Source organism: Saccopteryx bilineata, chromosome 4 (genome assembly GCF_036850765.1).
Source record: "Saccopteryx bilineata isolate mSacBil1 chromosome 4, mSacBil1_pri_phased_curated, whole genome shotgun sequence".
NCBI lineage: Eukaryota > Metazoa > Chordata > Mammalia > Chiroptera > Emballonuridae > Saccopteryx > Saccopteryx bilineata.
This window is the reverse complement of record NC_089493.1, coordinates 169,738,713-169,755,755: the sequence shown is the minus strand read 5'-3', so window position 1 is coordinate 169,755,755 and position 17,043 is coordinate 169,738,713.

The window sequence follows — 17,043 nt, the reverse complement described above, 5'->3', positions numbered from 1 at the left end:
TCTACCGCTGCCTGACAGGCTGTGTGACACAGCACAGAGATTCAATGTCTCTGAGCCAGGGTCAAGTCAGGATACTAAGACCTGACTCCCAGGTGTGTTGTGCAGATTAAATACTATGATGCATATAAGAACCCCTAGCACATCTCTTGGCTCTAGGTGAATGCTCAATAAATACCAGTAGTATTTGTGATGGCAGCAGAAGTAGCTGTATTTGTTTGTTAGACTCCAGTGGCGGCATGAAGTTTACAAAGATGCCCAAAGACTGAAATTCAGTTCTACTTCCAAAATCTTTCCTCTTCCTATTCTGCAGCTTCAGTTAAAGAACAGTGCTTATTATAGATGCATTTGTTAGTAATGGGGGAGATTTCATTCTTTTGTAGGGAAACGGGGTGGCAAAATGAGAAATAATCAGTTCCACAATGGTTAAAAATGAAAACGCTACTACATCCTGCCAGACAAGGTTACATTTCTGGTACCTGTTCATTCATTCCACGTGAATTTATAAAACACCTGTGTTACGTCCAGGTTAGTGCCAGGAACTTCAAATATTGAATTCTATACGATCTCTGAACTCAGACGCTTACATACAAACACACACATCCTCATACTCAAAGCCCTGCCAATAGAAGACAAGGGTTGGAAATGTCTACATGTCTGAGCACTGCCTCCTACTGGCAGCAGGACGCCTGCTGCTGTATTCAGCTCTTGCTCCTACCTAGTTCACACATGATTTGGACAAACCACTTGACCTCATGTGGCCTTTGCTTCTATACCTATAAAATGAAGTTGTCTCCCCTTATAAAGATACCGTGACTGATGGCACAATGAAGATAAAATACAGATGTTAAATCTACAAAGACATACTAGAAAGTAATTTGTTGGGTAAGAAACAGAAAAGGCAGCAAACAGCAATCTCTCTTGTTACATAAAGCCTTACAAGGAAGAATTTGAATTAGAAGAGAAGCGAGAACCTTTGAGGTCATCCACTAAAGACTCAGATTCACATAAAAGTTTGAGGTTATGGGCCCTGGCCAGGTGGTTCAGTGGAGAGAGCGTCATACTGGTGCGCCAAGGTCGTGGGTTCAATCCTCCATCCCCCATCAGGGCACCTGCAAGAAGCAACCAATGAATGCACAACTAAATGGAATAATGAGTTGATGCTTCTCTCTCTCTCCCTCTCACTCCTACCCCCCATTCTCTCTATCAACCTTCCTCTCTTTGTTTCTCAAATCATTGGGGGGAATGTTTTTTAAGTTTGAGATTATGGCAAAAATTCAGTCTAGTCATTTCTCTTACAGTCTCTCCCTGAAAATACTCTTAAACTTTACTCTCCTAAAACATGAATAAGACCTAAAATTATATCACCATAGGACCTCTCAACAGAAGTCTCCTCAATTAAGTTCTTCTAAGTAAACTATTGTTTAAAAAAAATTGTATGCTGATCAAAAAGGAAGTATTTCTCAGATATTAAGGTGACATTTTGTCTATTTAATAGGGTCTAAGATTTTGTGTATGTGTATACACAATTCTGTAGTAAGCACAGATGTGCAGTCACCTTTTAGGTTTTTCTTCAAAACAAGTAAAATTTTCTGGAACAGGTGGTCAAAGTCAGGAGTGCACAATGTGGCCATGAAGTTGAGTAATGTCAACTCACACATACAGAGAGGGGCAAAAGAAATTTACAGTTGTTTGTATGGAAAATAATACAATAATTAATAAATAATAATACAAGAATAAACTGTTCTTAGTACTTACAACTGTAAACCGACATTTTGCCACACCCTGTATATTCTGAAATGGATCCTCACCAGTATGACACCCAAGCAACAGAAATACAGACTCTATTTCTTAAAACAGATTGGCCAATATGGGGGGAAATGGAATGTAGTTGCCCAATTATTAAACAATGGGTTCCAGCAATTACACATGCAATATTTTAAGAATAGCTATAAAAAACAATAACAACAAAAGATCTTTTCGGCTTTCCCCTACAGATTTTCTGCTAGCAGCCTGTTTATCATGGTATATTACCATATGATGCTTGCTACATATACTGTATTATATAAGTTGGAATAGTCTTTATTATGTTTGCTGTTTATTGTGTAATATGTGTCATGGTATAGGAGTAGTGTAACTTGTAGGCCAGTAATTGTCACCCTTTTGTTTCCTACCTAGGAAACCCATTTTCAAATGACATCTTTGTTGTCATTCCAAAATATACAACCAGTCTCAAGTCAGAATAAGCTTAGGTATTAAGTTCAAAAACTTATTTAAAAAAACAATCAGTCAAAAACTGCAATAATGTCAGTGGTCTCTAGAGTGCATTTTGATTTTTTTCCCCAAATAGTTTTATGTGTGTATAAGTGGAATTTATTGAACCTTCAGAAGCATCTTGCAAGAAAGAGAGTTTACAAATCCTGGTTATAATGAAAAGGAGCAGGTTTTAGAATCAGGCAGAACAGGGTTTTAAAGAAGTAGCAACTAGCTATGTATGATCAAGAGCTAATCTCCTTATCTCTCTGAGGATCATCTCCTCATGTAGATACTATTAGAAATAAAAGTATCCACTTTGCAGGATTGATGTAAGTATTAGAGCTAATGCTCTGAAAGTGCTTGGCCCATAGCATGTGTTTAATAAGTAATGGGCAACGTGATTATATTTATGCTTGGCTCCATCACCTCCTCTGTCCCCTTCCTCCACTTTCCGCCCATACGCCAGGGGTTTATGTTAATGAATGGATGGAAGGGTACCACTTGACTCATTCATGCTGCTGATGATCCTTTTTCTGAAAGGCTGCTTCTCCCTGCAGGGAGGGGAACAGGAGAAAGGAAAGGGTTACTGGGAACTCTGAGCACATTTGTCCTTGGAGATAGAGAATTAGTTCATTTAAAAACATATTCTCCTGCCTTAAACACTAGCTATACCTTTCAAGGATGAGTAGAAGAAAGTGAATGAACAGGCTGACTCATTCAAAATATTTCTATCACTGTACAGTAATTCAGCACAGTCATTTTGGTGTAGCGATTGTAGAAAGCATGTTTTCACAACGAAACCCAAGCATGTCATCCTTGTCGTTTGAAGTGAATCTTACCAGTGGCATTTGCACACGGGGAACAGCAGGAAGAGAGAAGGGCTAAGGCCAGATAACAAAGGGAAAGATTTAGGCCAAGGAACAAAATTGAACTGTTTTACCGAAGGACTTGAGAGAAGTCAAAGCTAGGAATTTCAGGGATGTTCTGAATACTGAATACCACTTCATATTCAGCTACCCTTTTGCTTGTCTTCTGAGTTATTTGCAAGAAATCCATGAAGCGGGAATTGTTTTTCACTCATTTTGATATCCCAGCTAGCATGGGCTCTGGCATCGGGAAAGTGCTCCATAAATGTCTGTTGAATTTAATTGCAGGAGCAAGAGAGCATCTTCAGAATGGCCCCAGAATATGATATGTTAAGAAGCTAACAAGGTCATGTCAGAACGTGCGATTGGTCGAGAACACATGGTAGTTGATTTCAATTCATTTCTCAGAACATGGAATTCTTGCTAGCAGGGCCTTTTTCATTTGGTCAAGACCCAGAGAAATGAACTGATGGCAAAAACTAGCCTTTCTTAACTAGCACTGCAGAGAGGTCATTCAGGTGTCCAGTGTGGAGTCTAACTGGAATGGAAGAACGAAACACCCTTAAAAGGAGCATCTTTGGAAGAGAAAAGGAATCAAAAGGTTTCCAGTTTCAAAATTTTACTGACACCAGTTACCTAAAATGCTCACGTCTATGTCTGTGGCCAAACAAATAAATTAAAATTAACAAATAAAACTAATTTTGCCAGAGAGTTTCACATACATTGTCTCTTTTAATTCCCACAATAATCCTCAGCTATTGGCATTGCAGGGAGATAAAAGATCCTCCTAAAGGTTAAGTAATTAACAATAGGTCACACATAGCCTGTCTACTCTCAAAATCCCCTTGTAACTACATGAAACTTATTCAGCAATAGAGTTCCTTTTATTAACTATCCCCAGTAGGTCCCCAATATTTGCATTTGACATCACACAGAGCCAGAGCAACAACACACTCACAGCATAGGTTATCAGTTTCCCAACCCTACGTCAGTGCCTGGTGCAGAAACTGTACTCCACAGTATTTGTCAAAAACTGACTAGATCAAGCAAGTGAGTGAATGAATGAACATATGAACAAATAAACTATCATTAGGGACAATTGTATCCAGAAATTTTAACTGAATCAAGCAAGAGTCTAATTGTTAGGTTTAGGTTCAGTGCTCCTTTAGCTACAGAGCCCCTTTAAAGATCAAATTCCCCTCACCCAACTTCCCCCTAGCATTCTCATCTCCCACTGTGAGGTTGTAGTTATTTTGCTTGCTATTCTTACTCTTAATGGCTTCCTGGCCTTCACTTTGAAATGTAGTAAAAAGTTTACCTTTGCAGGAATGCGAGGGAAAGCTTGCCTTGGGGAGGGATCTGACCATTAGGGGAGTTTAAATCACAATAGTTGTTTGTGAAAGTCTAGCCACAGACTCAGAGGTACCAGATCCAAGCTGTTCCTGGGAGATTCCAGACCTCTTGGCTCTCTTCAAATTTTACAAAGGACACCAGAAAGGACCACACTGATTAAATCTGTGTGATATCAAAAAGAAACTTGTGTTTCTGTAGCAGAATTCCCCTCTTCTTGCTCATAATCAAGTCAGTGACCAAGGCCACAAACCCTGATATGCAAATCTGAGCATGTTCAGGTACAGGCAACCCTATACCAGCAAATGCTTGCAACAGCCCCAATATTTACCACTCCCTCCTGCAGCTCAGTGCTGGCACCCTTTGCTGGTCTTAGCCCGCTTGCACCCAGGCACTTTTAAAATAAGCTTTCCTTTTGGAACACACCACGCTTGTGTTTTTGGCTCAGCCTATGGTTTCTGCCTTTCACTAATGTCATGTAGGATGTCTAATTTTCTTTACTCCTGAAATGTTGGTTCCAAAAAGGAGAATAATTCCAAAGATGAAAAAGATTCCAAAGATGGGGGAAAAAGAGTTTGTAATCACAGCATCATAGAATTGGCCCTGCCTAAATCCAAAAGAATGAGTAACATAATTTATATTTTTTATGGTCCAGAATTTAGAAGCTTTTACAAATAAACTGCTTTTGGGACAAGACTTCCATAGAACAATAAAATCTTAGGTTTAAGTGCTTAGAGACTGAAAAAATATGATTTATTTTAAAAATATCTTGTCAAGGAACCAGTCACTTGTAATCCAGCCATTTTACACATCAATCATTCAGCATCTTTTTTCAAAAGTGTGTGGGGAGTGGGGTGTGGGGTTGGAAAGCCTGGCAGTGATGGACCTATATGGACACACAGACTGGGCATATGACTTTTTTTCATTTTTCCAAAGCTGGAAACGGAGAGGCAGTCAGACAGACTCCCGCATGCGCCCAACCGGGATCCACCCGGCATGCCCACCAGGGGGCGATGCTCTGCTCATCTGGGGCATCGCTCTGTTGCAACCAGAGCCATTCTAGCGCCTGAGGCAGAGGCCACAGAGCCATCCCCAGCGCCCGGGCCATCTTTGCTCCAATGGAGCCTTGGCTGCAGGAGAGGAAGAGAGAGACAGAGAGGAAGGAGAGGGAGAGGGGTGGAGAAGCAGATGGGCGCCTCTCCTGTGTGCCCTGGCTGAGAATCGAACCCGGGACTCCTGCACGCCAGGCTGACGCTCTACCGCTGAGCCAACTGGCCAGGGCCTGGGCATATGATTTAAGGGTCGCGACCCACAGGTTGAGAACCGCTGATTTAAGTGGTCAAAGCACACAATTCAAACGTAGCTTGGGGAATGTCACTCTTTTGCTGTCTAATGCAGATTTGTATAGCTTCTCCCAAGAAAACTGCATATTACCTTTCCAGACAATGAGCTGAACCTCAAGCACATCTCACAATTACCCTCGGGTCTCTCGAAATGACAGGCTCAGTTGCAATGTGTGGTTCCAGTGGCTGCCAGAGGATATCAGGCAATTGTTTGAAATGGAGCCAGTGTCATATATCTTCTTGATAAATCTGATTGCCATTCATCAGGAAAAAAGAATGTCTATGAACAAATGGGTGACCCTCCAAAAAAGATTTATGTATCTAATCGAAACTGGTCAACCTGGTGTCTCTTGACCAGCCCCTCAAATTTTTCTTATATTTAAGTGAGATCTTGAGAGTAATTACGTATATCTATGTCGTTAAAATGCCATTTATCCTGGACTCGGAGGCTAAGATTACCCCTAGGTAGGATAGTAAATAAAATAATAAATTAAGATGAAAAATAGACAAATGGGCTAGGGATGGAGAAGTGATAAATTCCTTATATGCACAGAGAGTAAGCAAAGGTACTCTAAGCTTTTATTGCTATTTTGCCCAAGGACATTTATATCTATAAGTATATGGAAAGAAAGAGAAAGTCACTGCCCAGTGAGCACGACCAATAAAGTCCACGTGGAGAACATCAGTGTTTTATAAGAATAACCGCCCCTAAGTTTACCTGCAGAGCCACTGACTCATCAGGTCAACATAGAGTCCTTCCCCAATTACTAACAGCACTGAGTTTGCTGGGGCCAACAAAAGAAGCCTTGAGCTCCTTTAAACATGTCTTTTGCTCTATATCTCTTATCATTCATATTTGCACATATTTACCTATCTAGTTGTACAAAGAACTATATTGGTCTCTGTAGAGAAGGCAACGATTAATCAGACACGAGACTTACCCTCAACAGGCTGATAACGCAGAAGAACACAACAAAGGAAAGCACTCCCTGTGTCCAGGCTGGACACAGGTCAGTGACGCACAGGAGAAAGTGGTGACCACTGTCCAGAGAAGTGAGAAGTTCTATGAGAGAGGCCCGGAGCTAACCAAAATGAAGTCATTTTCTTGAAACTCGAAGGAACACCATGCCTACCACAAAGTGCTCATTAATCAATGATTGAAGGGTTAAAGAAAGTGCCACCCTGCATCACCACACATTTACTGGACATGAAGTCAGACACTCATTTAGAGTTCATTTAGAACTGCCCCAAACTGAGCTGACTCATTGCAGTTCTGTCGATCTCAGAAATATTTGAGAGGAATATATACATGTAAGCCCATTGCAGTACTAGTTTGTGCAGCTCATTCATATTTGGTTCTCAGCCAACGAGGACTAAGTGGCCCATCCCAATCATTTATTTACTCTACCAGGTGCCTCTTCCTGCCATTACTTGTGTGCCAGTGAACACTTTGGTTTAAGACAGCTGACAAGTTGTAATGGGGAAGATTCTACAAAAGATTAAGGAAGATATTGGATGGCAGCAAACCATGTCCACTGCAACAGCTCCTAAAACCTCCAAGGAGGGGGTCTAAGAAACCTCTGATGGCAGACTGTTACTGCCTGGAAGAAATCCTTGGGCATGGAACAGCAGTATAAGCCTCATAGTAGCCTGGAAAGGTTGATCAACAACAGTATGAAGAATAAGTAGAAGAAACCTATGGCCAGAGGCATATCACAACTTCAGAAGACTTCAAAAGAAATAAAGACAATTACCAAAGTGTGACATCAGAAGCATATCTCCAAGGTATCATGGTGTAACCCTTATAGGACCAATTTAGTTCATGTGATTATTTCCAGGAACAAGTTGCCTCAATAAAAGAGTTATGTCTATAATTTAAGGTTGGGTGAATGTGGAGGAGGATCCAAAACAATGTTTCTATTTCAGATACCCTACAAGCCCTGTAATTAGGGATATCCCGAGGGTTTAGGGAGGCTGACTTTCTGTAAGTAATAGCAGTTCTTCTAGGCAATTGTGTAACACAGAAGAGCTCTAATGAAAGAACAAGAGTGACTTTTGTTCAGCACAAAAGGACAACCTTATGAGTAATTGTAGTCGCCTTTCATTATTACTGATAAAATTTGTCTGATTTATTAACACACTATCCTCAATAGTGAGATGGAAAGAGAAAAATGAAAATACAAAGAAATATTGAAACAAAATTTAAGTACTAAAAATTATTACCGCCCTGGCCAGTTGGCTCAGTGGTAGAGCGTCGGCCTGGCGTGCAGAAGTCCCGGGTTCGATTCCTGGCCAGAGCACACAGGAGAGGCGCCCATTTGCCTCTCCACCCCTCCTCCTCTCCTTCCTCTCTGTCTCTCTCCTCCCCTCCCGCAGCGAGGCTCCATTGGAGCAAAGATGGCCCGGGCGCTGGGGATGGCTCCTTGGCCTCTGCCCCAGGCGCTAGAGTGGCTCTAGTCGCAACAAAGCGACACCCCGGAGGGGCAGAGCATCGCCCCCTGGTGGGCTTGCCGGGTGGATCCCGGTCGGGCGCATGCGGGAGTCTGTCTGACTGTCTCTCCCCGTTTCCAGCTTCAGAAAAATACAAAAAAAAAATTATTATTACCTGGGAAGCATTAGGGTAGTGGTCCCCAACCCCCGGGCCGCGGACCGGTACCAGTCCGTGGGCCATTTGGTACCGGTCTGCAGAGAAAGAATAAATAACTTACATTATTTCTGTTTTATTTATATTTAAGTCTGAACAATGTTTTACTTTTTTTTAAATGACCAGATTCCCTCTGTTACATCCGTCTAAGACTCACTCTTGACGCTTGTCTCGTAAGTTCGACAATTATATTTAAAAATACCACAGTTTTTATGCCGGTCACATAATTTTATTTTGTGCATTTATTCATCCCACCCTAAAGGCCGGTCCGGTCCATGAAAATATTTTCTGACATTAAACTGATCCGTGGCCCAAAAAAGGTTGGGGACCACTGCATTAGGGCATCCTGGTGAAAAGTGTGGGCTTTGGGACCAGCAGTTCTAGGGCCAAACTGCAACTCCATCTTTTATCAGCTAGAAAAGTTACATTACCTCTCCAGCCACAGCTGCTCATCTGCCAAATAGGTAAGTACTAATTGCAGAAATTTGGTGAAAACTAAATAAGAGAATGCATATTAAATGCTTAGTTCATCACTAAGCCCATAGTGAGTGCTCAACAAATGTAGTTTTTATAACGCATCCCCCCCTCCCTGAACCATTTTAGATTATTTGCTCCTAGATCGAAGGGTAGAGCTTCATCATTAACCTCAGCCAGTCCTCACTCTGGACCCCCTACAGGCCTAAGGGCCAGGAAGCAGAGGTTACACAGATTCCCTTTAAGATGCAGAGCTTCCTGCAGAGAGATATTCTGGGCAGGTCAAAGGGCACCATATGGCAGTGTTTCAATATTCCCAGTCTGTATAATACATTCTCCACTAGCCAGATTGCCCTGTCATCAGCTCTGGCCCCATGAAGCTTTAGCCCTTGTTCTTCATTTGTTAGATGTCACTCATTCTAGAATGCTTTCTTGTACACAAAGATATTTGGGCAAAAATCAGCCCATATAAACAATTTTCTTCTTCCCTGTCTATATGCTGTCCTTTGTTGACCTAATTCAGTCTCAGTGGACTATTATCATTATGGAAATGACTCCAAAATCTAAATGCTTGGCCTTGGACTTTTTCCAACCTCTTTGTACCTGTTAGGCATCTTCACATAGACCTATCGGCATCTCTCACTCAAGTCACTCAAGTCCAAAGCCAAATATCCATTTGCCACTCCCATCTACAATAGTCCACCACATTCTTTCTGCATTAATAGCTGTACTGGCATTTCTCTACTGTCTAAGTGAAAACCCATCATTTCATTCCTCCCTTTACATTGGCTTCTGACAATAATCAAATCAATCCACTTTATCTTTACTATAACTCTTTCAGGTATCTTGTCTCTTCTGTTTCCATCTGTCTTCCTCTTGTTCTTTACCTGTTACCCAGATTCGTATATTCAACAAGTAATTAATTACCTAGTGTTGACCATGGGTCAGGTGCAAGCTCTACCTGTTGAGGACTCAGAGATGAACAAGGTAGACAAGGTTTTGCCCTCACTCAACTTCCACTCCAGGCAAGGAACATAAGTAAATAAATAAGTTTAAATCATGACATGGGCTATGAATAAAACAGAACCAGGTGATATGTAAAGAATGTCTTGGGCTAGGGTGACAGGGCGAAGAGAAGAAGATGAGGTTGGGACTCTTTGAGGAAGTGATATTTAAGCTGAGGCAAGAAGCCAGCCATGTGAAATTCTGGGGACGGAATATTCTGGGCAGATGGAACGAACAGCAAGAAGAAAGGCTCAGATGTCTGAGGTCGGCTAAGCTTGGCTTGTTCAAGGAACCAAGAAAGCCAGTGAGTTGGAGCCCAGGGAGCAGAAGTGGGAAGGTAGGCCTGAGAAGCAGACAGCGGTCAAACCGTGGTGGGCCTCATGCACCAGGGTGGGAGTGTAAATTTCATCCTAAAAGGTGATGAGAAGTCATTAACCCATTTAAAGTTAAGTAATAGACTCTAATATACTAGTTTTTTAAAGCTGGCTTTGGCTACTGTGGGGAGAGTGAATTGTAGAAGAGCAAGATTGGTTGTAGGGCAATCAGAGAGCAGAACGGTCCAGGGATCCAAGAGAGAGATGCAGGTGGCTCCCACTAGGGTTGAGGGAGAGTAAATGAGGAAAAGCTGATGAGGATTTCAGATGCATTGTGGCGGTACTGTTGACTGTGTTACTATATGAATCTGCTAATGTTCTCCCTCCTTTTAAGCTTTTTCATCTGAGTTTATACAACATAAAGCTGACAAGCAACCTCTAAGGATGCTGTTCTTTGCCCAGCTATATTAATTGGCACCCCTGTTATGTATTAATTCAAAGCCTGTGCCTTGTGACCTCCACTACTTTGAAGATACATACAGAGGAACTTGCAAGAAAAGAATGAAAGAAGAGCAACGCTGTTTAAAAGTTCTGAGATAAGTCCTTTCACAGACAGTGCTATTCACAGAAACTGGTACTGTCTTTCAAGATGTGAAGAAGCAGCTTCATAGTTCTTTAACTGCTCTTAATCTAAGAGGTTCTGTCCTAAATAAAAAAAATCCCTGATCAATACTTTAACATGTAAGGGAAGTTTCAGTAACTAGAAGAAATTAAGTAGCCTCTTAGAATACACATAAATAAATAAATTGGTCAATTTTGTTATGATCCTTGACTTTATCCATTTTCTGAAATATAATACCCAATTACAATGCAATTGCACCAACAATTCCCACCAAAATTCAATGGTCAAGTTAACTATAAAAATGGATAAGTTGATAGAGTAAAATCATGCCTTGTATTAAACATATAATTTCCTTTTCTTTCTGCATTGAGCAAGCATTTCTTGGAAACTGAAAATTCATGTCAGGATCATCAAACCAGACTTGAGAAGTCACCAGTATCAACAATCCAGAGGAACAGAAGGGGGCAGTGTAATCACAGTCTCTCACATGGACCTGATGCTGTAAAGAAAAGGAGAGAACGTAACACAGAGAAACCCAGTTCATTTATGCAGGATCTGGAAGTCTTAGTTTTATTGCTTGTTTCTTTTCACTTGTTAAGTCTCAAGCCCCCCAAACATAGTTAGCAATGAGCTCCCTCCTTGGTCTGCCACCCACATAGGTCCTGCCACACCTTGTGAGAAAACTGACCCCCTCACTAAGTGAAGTGGTTATCGAGGGGAGAGGGTTGGGGGCAAGGTTAGGGGAAGGGGCAGTAATGAGAGACAGATATATGGTGACAGAAAATGATTTGACTTTGGGTGATGGATACACAGCATAATCAACAGTTCAAATGCTATAGAAACATTTACCTGAAACCTATGTACTCTTACTGATCAATGTCATCCTTTTAAATTTAATTTTCTAAATTAAAAAGAAAATAAAAGCCCAACTAGCTTTATGTTTACAGTTGTTACTGATTTTTCCCTCTACAGAATGGATAGTGAAAGACATTCATGTGTACTGACCATGAGAAAAATAAACTGTATTTAACATATGATCAGTAGACAGGCACTAAAATTTTTTTTGTACCACTAGAAAAATAAATATATGTAGTCATATACCCAGAGACTTCCTTGAAAATATTTGCTGAATGCTTGGTACATATAGAAAAACAGAAGAAAACAGTCTTAGTCCTCAAGACAAATTGACAAGTCTAGAGAGAGCCTTATGCAGGGAAAGGCTGGTAAGCACCCTTAAAAGAGGGGTAAACATTGTATGTGTGTGTGTGTGTGTGTGTGTGTGTGTGGCAGAGACAGAGAGAGTCAGAGAGAGAGGGAAGGATAGGGACAGACAGACAGGAAGGGAGAGAGATGAGAAACATCAATTCTTCATTGCAGTTCTTCAGTTGTCCATTGATTGCTTTCTCATATGTGCCTTGACTGGGGGGCTACAGCAGACCGAGTGACCCCTTGCTTGAGCCAGTGACCTTGGGCTCAAGCTGGTGAGCCTTGCTCAAACCCAATGAACCCGCGTTCAAGCTGGCGACATTGGGGTCTCGAACCCAGGTCCTCCACATCCCAGTCCGACGCTCTATCCGCTGTGCCACCACCTGATCAGGTGGGTGGGGTAAACATTCTTAAAGAAACCGGAGAAAGAACTCAACTGGCTGTCTTCAGCATTTATGGTGGAAGAATGGGAGATTAATGAGGGGCAATATCTGACTAGACAACACTGTAATTGTATCATGATAAAGAGTACAATCTAGAAAAATAGATGTTAAGCCTCTGTGGAGAAGGAAAAAAATCAGTTGAAAAAGTGTGTGTGTGTGTGTGTGTGTGTGTGCACGTGCATGTGTGTAAGAGTCAGAGTGAATGATCTAATCTGGCTGGACCCAAAGGTACTGTGGAGGTACAGAGTGAGTGGGTCACTGAGGAGTTTGAACTTACATGTGTAAACAATGAGTAGTTATTGAAAGATTTTGAGCGGGAATGACAGAAACAAGCATTTCAATAGCAGTCACTTCTACAAAGTAATAGAGAGCTTATCAGCCCTTCCTCCAGCCATCGCCCTTCTCACTTGTCAGAGAAGGGACCTACCACTCAATGATTTCTATCAGTAACCCTACTGAAGGGTGTGGCTTGGATATCAAAGTTCTTATCATTTCAATACTTACAATGCTTTTGGAAAATATTTTTTCTCCCTGAGCCAATCACGGAAGAAAGAGAGGAAAAAAGTAAAAGCTGCTCTATGACCATTTGGCAAATTAAAGGAGTGTATACATTTAATGCATAGATGTAAGTGACAATCACTGGGACTTACCTACAGCAGAGTGTGAGGATGCTTTATGAGTACCGGTGTGTTTGTGTCCATTCATTTATTTATTCAACAAATATTTGCTGACTATATTCTATGTACCAAGAACCACTCGAGGTATTAGGGATACAACAGTGAACCTGAAATAACCAAAGTCCCTACCTTCATGAAACTTATATGCTAGACACTAAACACATATGCATATCAAATGTTAGATGATAATAATAAGTTCAAGTGTGAAAAATAAAGAAGGGTGAGGAGAATATCAATTACCAATTTGCAGGGGAGGGCACAGAAGACAAGGGAAGAAATATGTGACAGAAATATGTGTTCTTTAGTAGTTTTAGTTTAAAAGGCTTTTTTGGCAGGTGAACTAGAATAGGAAAAGATGTTCAACAATCAATTATTAATGATAATAGATATAATATTACATCTATAGTGACTGTCACTGTGCTAAGTATTATTTCATTTATTCTTCACAATAAACTAAAAATGTTATTAGTGTGATATTTTAGATGCAAATGAAATTGAGGGTAAGAATGGAGAGAGAAAGGGAGAGTAAGAGAGAGAGGGAGGGAGAGAAAGAGGGAGGGACAGAAGGAGGGAGGGAGGAAGGAAGGAGGAAGGAAGGAAGGAAGGAAGGAAGGAAGGAAGGAAGGAAGGAAGGAAGGAAGGAGAAAAGAAAGAAAAAGGAAGGGAGGGAGGGAGGAAAAAGGAAGGAAGGAAGCAAGGAAGGAAGGAAGGAAGAAAAGGAAGGGAGAAAGAAGAAAGAAAGAGAGAGAGAGAGAGTGAGAGAGAGAGAGAGAAAGGAGGAGGGAGAAAGAAAGAAGAAGAAAAATAAAGCAGGAAACCAAGGCTTGGAAAAGTAGCTTGCCAGGTGATCCTACTCATTTGTGTAGAACACGGATTTGAACGCAGACAGTCTGACTCCAAAACCTACCCCTTAACCCAGACACAGAATTGAGGTACAGAGATAAATAAGTCCTGCGCTCTCTCTTGGAATTGCTCATAGTCTAGTAAGAGAGACAGCCTGGTAAACAAATCATTCCAGTGCAGTGATGGGAGCTATAATTGAGGTATAACAGTTAGGAAGACACAGAGGAAATAGTGACTAAGTGCCTGCCTGTGGGTGGGGTGGGTGGGGGGATCATCAAAATGCAGACATGTTCATTTCTGTCTATGTAATTCATTGCTCTCTGGGCCTGGTTACCCACAACAGATCTGCAGTACCTTCCAAAGCCTCTTTCCGGTGGACTTCCCCAGTCTGCCTTCATGGGTTGTGGTTAGTGAGCCTCATCCTGCACGCAATGTGGAGTCCTGACACAGGGCCACATCAAGTCTTTAGAGGCACTCTGGAGAAGGAAGAAGTATAACCAGGTAGCAATCTACCTGGACTACCCTCAGAAGAGTGAGGAATGCGACAACCAGGTGAATTAAGATGAGAGGACTGTATCCTATTCTAAAGGAAGAGAAAGGAGAGAGGATTTTCACAGCCCACCTAAAAAAACCCAAGGCCATCCTGCATTGTGCAGGGGCCAACTGCACAGTCAGTCAGAACAACTGCATTCCATGAAGTCCTCATTACCTAACATATGTGCTTTAAACATTGAGTTCTTAACCTATGCCATGTATGGACTTCACGAAATTTCTGACTCCCCTGAAACTGTATAAAATTCTGTGTATCTGTTGTTCATTTTCTAGAGACTCTATCATTCATGCAAATTTTAAAAGAGTGTATGCTCCCCAATTAGGTTAAGACCAATGCATTAAATACTCTGCGAACTGTTATTTCAACAGATTTAAGTATAATATAGTCTGGCATTATTTAGAAGACCCAAAATGTCTAAGTAAATACTTTGATACCATTGTTATTTATCCAAATGCTTGCAAATGAGGAGTGCCCTCAGGTACAAAATCCAAGTGAGTATAAAGACTGGGCAAGACTTCAGGGCTTGCCTTTGATTATAGTGTGTAGAGCTGACCTTTTATCTTCCTACTGGCACTTCTGTGTAGGAGGACTAGCTCTTCAAGGGTCTTTGGTATTGGTTCTCAACGTGTTTGTGTGTGTGTGTGTGTGTGTGTGGTGTGTATGTGTGTCAGGGTGGGGGACAAGTATTTCATAGGAAAGGACAATATCACATATCAAGCTGCATACACCCTCTACCCCATCCCTTCTCCCCACCCCCACCCCCACCCCCGGCCCTATTACAGTCCTCGGTGATGTTGACTGATGACAGATTTGCCAGAGATCGAAATGTCCTCCATACTAACCATTGGCCTGGCACTCATGGCTTAAGTATCCTTTAGGGATTAAGAAAAGAGTTTAGGAGTAGAAAGCTCACCTCCAGATACTTAACTCTAAACTGCACCCAAAATTGAACTGTTAAAACTATATATATTTTCATGAACCTTCTATTGAAAGGAGTAAGAAAAAAGTAAATTTAAGATGAGAATTTGATCTTGATAATTCTCTACTGCTAGACAACAGTAAGTCTGGAAGTAATCCAAGGCAAATATTATTAGCTTTTCAGAACCACCCTACGGAAATTCGCAGAGAAGGATCACATAAATAAAAAAACCCAGATAAAATCTTAAGCTTTGGACAGGTTCATTATCAACCAAAACTTATGTACCTCTTCTACATCAAAGCAGGCTTGCTGTTATGACAAGGAGCAAGAAAGCTGTCATGGCTGCAGATCATTGGAGCCTCTTGCCTATCCTAGTAAAAAATGGCTCCAGATACAGAATTTCTCAGTCCACATAAGCTAGACTCAGAGGGAAGAGTGCTACCTACTAATCCAACCACATCTGCTTCTGGTGGGGCTGGAGGGATGGTGACTGAAGCCAAATTGTACAAATATCTTTTCATGAAATCACAGCCTAAGGTCAAATAGCTGCTGGCAAAAATATAAACAGGGCTACTGGTTGGCTCTCAACAAATAGTTCCCTTCCCTCCCACATTCAACCCAACCTACAAACATGGGAAAACTGTAAGACAGTGTTTTACAGATTAAACCAGAACGTTTACAGGAGATTTAATTAACAGCCTGACTTGTGGTATATGAAGCAATCCACATATCAACTTCCAAAGAAGAAATTCAATAAACAAAGAAGCAATTAAAAAGTCTAGCTCTTGCCACACTCAGGTTACCAGTGATTAGGTAAAGACATGTCATTTTACATTTTTATCTGTGTTCTATCAACCAAATTTAAATCTGAAGGAAATGGGATACACAAGGGATATTGTATTACACAACTGTTATTATAGACATAAGGATAAAATGTTATTATTTTTCCATATTTCCCTATTAGGAAAAAAAAGGCAATTTTTAAGAATGGGATAAAAATAAAGACAAAATATTATTGTAATAAAAATTACTATGCATATTCAATTCATAGTAACTTTTATTATAAATATGATCCAGGACAATGGATTATGTCATTCACAGGTGGAAAATCATCATGAGTGGATTACAATATCTATAGCTAACAGTCTGGAAAAAAATTAATCTAAGAAATGAAATGAGATTTATTAGATCCTTCTAATAAACAAGACAATTTGTGTTCCATAAAACTATTCTTTATGTTTATGTGCACATGGAATTGAGGAACTGAAAAATCCTAAGGGGTCCTGACTATCTGACGAGTGATTATTTGAATCAGGTTTCTCACGGGAAAGACAGGACTCGTATCTAACTACAGCCCAGCCCCGGCCGTGGGCATGTGCGTGGCACAGGGGAGGTGCTCAATAAAGAGTCAGTGAATGAATACATGATTGATACATCTCCATTCCAGTTATTCTTTATTTTGATAGTTGAGGAAATGGAAGCCAAGAAAAGCAAAAAGGCTAATATCACACATCTAGTGGTAAAATTGGCT